This window comes from Rutilus rutilus (assembly GCF_951802725.1).
Source record: "Rutilus rutilus genome assembly, chromosome: 16".
Taxonomy (NCBI): domain Eukaryota; kingdom Metazoa; phylum Chordata; class Actinopteri; order Cypriniformes; family Leuciscidae; genus Rutilus; species Rutilus rutilus.
The window spans coordinates 933,225-940,724 of record NC_140224.1 but is presented as its reverse complement, the minus strand read 5'-3'; the positions used below and the strand labels follow the sequence as shown (position 1 = coordinate 940,724).

Here is a 7,500-nt window from a genome sequence, read left to right as displayed (position 1 = left end):
CCGGATCATTTTAGTATACAATATGTCATTTAACAGGTTGGATTAGTAACATCATTGAGTAAAATACCTATGTCTAATTCAAATATTTTGACAAATAATTCAAAAATAGCACAGAAATAACACAGAAACGTCTCAGGTTACGTTGTAACCCTGGTTCCCTGAAGAGGTTCCGTGAAGCACGTGTACAATCAGTCCAATGGAAAGATGAGACGTCATAGGCTGGTGATGTCATTCTGAAAAGCCGAAGCAAGTCGATCACAGGCATGCAGGGAGTATGGCAGGGCGACGCTGCGTCTCGTTCCCTCTTCAGGGAACCAGGGTTACATTTGTAACCTGAGATGTTCCCTTTCAAGGGAACTCGAGATGCTGTGGGAACACGATACCCACGACGCCATAATAACAAATGCCTGTTCTGTGTGAAGTCATTGCACACACTAAGAAGCAAGCACCCCAGACCCCGGAGTGGAGCCTAGATCCAAGTCATAAAATCTAACAAATGTATGCGGTGAGCAACCGACAAGGCTTGCAAATCTCCAATTTTCTTGATAGAAGAAAAAGCAATGAGAAATAAAGTTTTTAGTGTAAGGAACTTTTCTGAATCCTCTTCAATGGGCTCGAAGGGAGCCAAGGCCAGGCCTTCCAGTACAACGGCCAAATCCCAGGCCGGTGCTCTAGTGCGCAGTGCAGGCCTCAGCCTCAGTGTGCCACAAAGAAAACGAGTAATGAGAGGATCTCTTCCCAAAGATGCACCACCCAGAGGAGTGTGGTAAGCAGATATACCCGCCACATACACCTTCAAGGCGGAAGGAGATAATCCAGCAGAGAAACGTTCTTGCAGATAATCAAGTACTGTACCAACAGGGCAGTTAACAGGTTTCAGTTAGTGTTCTACGCACCAAGCAGAGAACAGTTTCCATTTCAGTGCATACAGTCTTCTAATGGGGGGATCTCTAGATTGGAGTGTGGTCTCCACGACCTCGGTCGAGAGACCTGATTCGATGAGCTGGGCCCCCTCAGGGGCTAAGCCCACAGTTTCCATAACTCCGGGCGAGGGTGAAAAATAGTGCCCCCTGCTTGGGATAGTATGTTCCTCCTGATCGGAATCTCCATCGGAGAGCCGTCCAGAAGGGACACCATGTCCGAGAACCAAACTCGGGCCGGCCAGTACGGGGCTACTAATAACAGACGGGCCCCTTCCCGGCAAACCCTCTCTAAAACTCCCGGAAGCATAGATATCGGAGGAAAAGCGTACAGGTGTAGCCTCGGCCAAACCTGAACCATCGCATCCAGCCCGAGAGTAGCTGGATGTGTGAGAGAGAACAACATGGGACAGTGCGTTGTATCTGACGATGCAAAAAGGTCGACTTCACCTCGGGGTGAAGTCTCCACTCCCCGGACCTCAGCCCCTGCCTTGACAAGATATCCGCTCCCTGATTTAGACGCCCCGGAATATATACTGCCCTGAGAGACAGTAATTTCCCCCCATACGGACAAGCACATGGTGACCTCTCAGGTCTGGCAGGAAGTGCTTGAGAGCTCGAAACACCGCCATCATTTCTAGCTGATTTATGTGCCAAAAAAGTAGATAGTCCTGCCAAAGACCTTTCGCCTAGCGATCACTCATGATCGCCCCCCAACCTGTGAGGGAAGCATCCATCGATAGCGTTACGTGACGACAAAAATCCCCCAGCACTGGGCCTTTGTTCCACATGACTAAGGCAGGTATCGCCGCGTGACCTTGATCATGTGAAACAGATTTCCCCTCGGAACAGGTGTCTCATGTACAGGAGGCCTAAAGTTATTACGTTGGAGGGAGCTGCCATGAGACCCAACAGTCTCTGAAACAGTTTCATAGTAAGTGACTGGCCTAGTTTTACCCCATTTACGGCTGAGAGAATCGAATTAATACGTGCCAGTGAGCTGGTCCAGTGTTCCACGGCCCGGACGAAAACCACACTGTTCCTCCTGAATCCGAGGTTCTACTATCGGCCGTATTCTCCTCTCCAGTACCCTGGCATAGACTTTCCCAGGGAGGCTGAGAAGTGTGATCCCCCTGTAGTTGGAACACACCCTCCAGTCCCCCTTCTTAAAAAGAGGGACCACCACCCCGGTCTGCCATCCCAGAGGCACTGTCCCCGACCGCCACGCGATGCTGCAGAGGCGTGTCAGCCAAGACAGCCCCACAACATCCAGAGACTTGAGGTACTCAGGGCGGATCTCATCCACCCCTGGTGCCTTGCCACCGAGGAGTTTCTTGACTACCTCGGTGACTTCAGCTTGGGTGATGGACGAGTCCACCTCTGAGCACTCAGCCTCTGCTTCCTCAATGGAAGACGTGACGGCGGGATTGAGGAGATCCTCGAAGTATTCCTTCCACCGTCCAACGACATCCCCAGTTGAGGTCAACTGCTCCCCCCCTCTACTGTAGACAGCGTTGGTAGGGCACTGCTTCCCTCTCCTGAGGCACCGGACGGTTTGCCAGAATCTCTTCGAGGCCAGCCGATAGTCCTTCTCCATGGTCTCACCGAACTCCTCCCAGGCCTGAGTTTTTGCCTCCACAACCACCCGGGCTGCAGTTTGCTTGGCCTGCCGGTACCCGTCAGCTGCCTCAGGAGTCCCGCAAGCCAACCAGGCCCGATAAGACTCCTTCTTCAGCTTGACGGCATCCCTTACTTCCGGTGTCCACCACCGGGTTCGGGGATTGCCGCCTCGACAGGCACAGGAGACCTTACGGCCACAGCTCCGAGCGGCTGCTTCGACAATGGATGTGGAGAACATGGTCCACTCGGACTCAATATCTCCAGCCTCCCTCGGGATCCGGTCGAAGCTCCGCCGGAGGTGGGAGTTGAAGATCTCTCTGACAGGAGACTCGGCCAAATGTTCCCAGCAGATCCTCACAGTACGCTTGGGTCTGCCGAGTCTGTCCAGCTTCCTCCCCCGCCATCGGATCCAACTCACCACCAGGTGGTGATCAGTTGACAGCTCCGCCCCTCTCTTTACCCGAGTGTCCAAGACATATGGCCGCAGGTCAGATGAAACGACCACAAAGTCGATCATCGACCTACGGCGTAGGGTGTCCTGGTGCCACGTGCACTGGACACCCTTATGCTTGAACATGGTGTTCGTTATGGACAAACTGTAACTAGCACAGAAGTCCAATAACTGAACACTGCTCGGGTTCAGATCAGGGGGGCCGTTCCTCCCAATCACGCCCCTCCAGGTGTCACTGTCGCTGCCCACGTGGGCATTGAAGTCCCCCAGTAGAACGACGGAGTCCCCAGTTGGAACACTTTCCAGCACCCCTCCCAGAGACCCCAAGAAGGCCAGGTACTCTGCACTGCCGTTTGGCCCATAGGCACACACGACAGTGAGAGACCTATCCCCGACCCGTAGGCGCAGGGAAACGACCCTCTCGTTCACCGGGGTGAACTCCCAACACATGGCGGCTGAGCTGGGGGGCTATAAGCAAACCCACACCAGCCTCTCACCATGGGCAACTCCAGAGTGGTGAAGAGTCCATCCTCTCTCGAGGAGTGTGGTTCCAGAGCCCAAGCCGTGCGTAGAGATGATCCAAAATGCTGCAGCTCGTCTTGTCTTCAACGAGCCCAAGAGGGCCCACGTCACTCCTCTGTTCATCTCTCTGCACTGGCTACCTCTCACTGCTCGCATCAAATTCAAGGCATTGACGCTTGCTTACAGATCTATCACAGGCTCAGCTCCCTACTATTTTCACTCACTCCTACGAGTCTACATCCCTACCAGACGCCTACGATCGATCAACGAGCGACGTCTCGTGGTTCCATCACAGAGAGCCACAAAATCACTTTCCAGAACATTCTCATTCACAGCTCCATGCTGGTGGAACGCTCTCCCCGGCCTCATCCGGAATGCAGAATCACTGGCAACATTCAAAAAACAGCTGAAAACCCATCTCTTCCGTGAGCACTTAACCTCATAAAAAAAATAAATAAAAAAAATAATAATAATTACTTTGAAACATCACTTATCAGACTTATGCTACTCTGAATAATGCCTGAACTTTGTATTCTGAGCACTTCTTGCGTTGTTGTTGTTTTTGCCTCTTCATGATGACTCGCTTTATTTAGTCCTAATTTGTAACTCGCTTTGGATAAAAGCGTCTGCTAAATGACTAAATGTAAATGTAAATGTAAATGTGATCCCGACTATCTCTAGTCGGAACCTCTCAACCTCACGCACAATCTCAGGCTCCTTCCCCGCCAGCGAGGTGACGTTCCACGTCCCTAGAGCTAGCTTCCGTCCAACCAGTCCACATGTGCTTTGTGGATTTGGAGAAGGCATTCGACTGTGTCCCTCGTGGCGGCCTGTGGAGGGTGCTCCGGGAGTATGGGGTCCGGGGTCCTTTGCTAAGGGCTGTCCGGTCCCTGTACGACCGAAGCAGGAGCTTGGTTCGCATTGCCGGCAGTAAGTCAGACTTGTTCCCGGTGCATGTTGGACTCCGGCAGGGCTGCCCTTTGTCGCCGGTTCTGTTCATAATTTTTATGGACAGAATTTCTAGGCGCAGCCAGGGACCGGAGGGTGTCAGGTTTGGTGACAACACGATTTCGTCTCTGCTCTTTGCGGATGATGTTGTCGTGTTGGCCTCATCAAACCAGGACCTTCAGCATGCACTGGGACGGTTTGCAGCCGAGTGTGAAGCAGCTGGGATGAGAATCAGCACCTCCAAATCCGAGGCCATGGTCCTCAGTCGGAAAAGGGTGGCTTGCTCACTTCAGGTTGGTGGAGAGTTCCTGCCTCAAGTGGAGGAGTTTAAGTATCTTGGGGTCTTGTTCACGAGTGAGGGAAGGATGGAACGGGAGATTGACAGACGGATCGGTGCAGCTTCTGCAGTAATGCGGTCGATGTACCGGTCTGTCGTGGTGAAGAAAGAGCTGAGCCGCAAGGGTCACTCGGGAGGAGCTCAGAGTAGAGCCACTGCTCCTCCACATCGAGAGGGGTCAGCTGATGTGGCTCGGGCATCTGTTCCGGATGCCTCCTGGACGCCTTGCCGGGAAGGTGTTCCGGGCACGTCCCACTGGGAGGAGACCCCGGGGAAGACCTAGGACATGCTGGAGAGACTATGTCTCCCGGCTGGCCTGGGAACGCCTCTGTGTCCCCCCGGAAGAGCTGGAGGAAGTGTCTGGGGAGAGGGAAGTCTGGGCATCTCTGCTTTGACTGCTGCCTCCGCGACCCGGCCCCGGATAAGCAGAAGAAGATGGATGGATGGGATGGAAGTGCCGGTGACAGTTGTGCCTGCATCATTGCCGAATCCCAAACCACACCTAGAAAAGTGGTCCTCTGAGACGGGAGGAGCATACTCTTCTTGGCGTTGAGCCTCAACCCCAGCATCTTTATGTGAGTGAGAACGACATCTCGATGCCGAACTGCCATCTGCTCGGACTGAGCTCAAATCAACCAATCGTCAATATAATTCAACACGCGGATGGGGAATCAAAGGGGAGCCAAAGCTGCATCCACGCAAGTGCAGGTTGTTAAACCTAGGCTGTACAGAAGAACCCGATATTGGTAAGCTTCGCCACCGAAAGTGAACCTCGGTAACTTCCTGTGATGAGGATGAATGGATACATTGAAGTAAGCGTCCTTCAAGTCTATCGTGAGAAACCAGTCCTCGGACTGAATCTGTGACACGATCTCTTTGAGTGTAAGCTAGAGATGCACCGATTACAATTTTCTAGGCCGATTCCGATTTCCGATTTTTCATTGAGTTTGACCTGCCGATACCGATTTTAGCCGATTCCGATTTAATTTTTTTCTAACCACTTTACAGCACACACAAATATTTATTTTCGATCTTTTCTTTAACCCTTTCACACATAAGTTTAAAATATTCTAACTGACAACCCCACTCCCAGAGTGAGTTTTTTCAAGGCGAACGTTCCCTTTAATGTTTCCATGGCGACGCGTCACGCGATACACCGCAGCCACAATAATACTGTATGACAGATGTGTCGCTTTTATTTCGCTTTTCCTTTTTTATTCAAAATATTCACAAACTTGCTTACCATGTCATCAACTAGCCTATCTGGTATTCCGATTCTCAAATACGTGTAAGTGAGTGTGTTTGGTCGTTTAAAAACCTTTATAAATAATCTTGATCTATAAACATGAGATGGGCGCCGCAATGTTGTTCTGTCAGTCGGATTTACAGCACGCAAATTCATCAGTTTCTCCCGAAATAAATGCAAGAAAGTGGCCGGTGAACTGAGAAGAATAGAGTAAACTTTATAGTTACTTCCACTATGTTTGTCTGATATGAATAAAACATGTCGGCAAATTATATTTGAATAGATTGTTATTGCTGCTTCCACAGACATCAGTGTGTATTTTACAAACTCCAAATGTATTGTTTTACTCGTGCTTATGTGTATTTAAATATATGAAGCCTAAAATAAACATTATGAGGTTGAAAACACTGCTTAGTTGTGATATATGACAGCGCTGAACGCGTCCGGCTCTGGCTCAGCGCCAGCCAACGCGCGAAAGCACAGTTTGAATCTGGCAGTTATGCGATGTCACTGAACATTATAAATGTGGCACCGTAACTTTACTCTCAGGGGCACAGAGATAAAAATCCCATATATGAGACCGTACCGTTCAAAAGGTTAATCATGCGGCGCCCGAGTGCATTTGACCGGCATAAAATCGGCATATGTCAGACTGACCGGCCGGTCGCCGGTCATGGCCGATCACGTGAAAATCGGCCAATTCCGGTCACCAGCCGATCAATCGGTGCATCTCTAGTGTAAGCATCTTGAACTTGAGTTTCTGAACCCTGCGGTTTAGTTGACAGATCTAGAATAGGACGCAACCGCCCATCCTTTTTAGGAACAATGAAGTAACTGTTGTAAAACCCTGACTTCCTGCTGGGAGGAGGAACCCTTTCTATAGCCTCCTTTTGTAGAAGAGTCTGTACTTCCTGCTCCATAACCATCAATCATAACCAATCATTAATACAGATCTTAAGTTTGATTCAGTTCGATTCTGTGAATCGCTGTGAATCTGTTTAAAAGAGTGATTCGTTGAAGAATCAACCATCACTGGCATCTGCATGAGTAATTTGAGTGTGATATGAACCATTCCGCTGACCTGTCTGACCCTGAGCAGATCTGATGGCTATCAGTAATCATGTGGACTGGTTTGTGTTGTGTAGACGGGGTCTGGCACTGGTTTGTGTTGTTCGCTCACGAGAGCAGGAGTCTCCGCTTTAGGTTAAATCATCTGCATCTGGAATAACACACGAGTCTTTATCACACTGCTCCTGTCTGAGTATCCATCACCATATGAGTATATCAGCACTGAGAGACTCAGTCTTCATGCAGATCAATCTCCTGTTTCTGCTTAACCGTATGGTTAAAGCATTGACTAGGCATTTTTTTCTATTTAACTAGCAACTGCCTAGGAACCACCCAGAACGACACCCTAGCAACTGCCTAGCAACCACCCAGAACACCCTAGCAACTG

General features: G+C 50.3%; 1 protein-coding gene across 1 annotated transcript in view; it reads left to right on the top strand.

The window, feature by feature from the left end:
- LOC311306447 (myosin-4) overlaps window positions 1-7,500 on the top strand; it is a 79,133-nt gene that overhangs the window by 34,051 nt on the left and 37,582 nt on the right. The gene's annotated exons all lie outside the window — the stretch shown is intronic.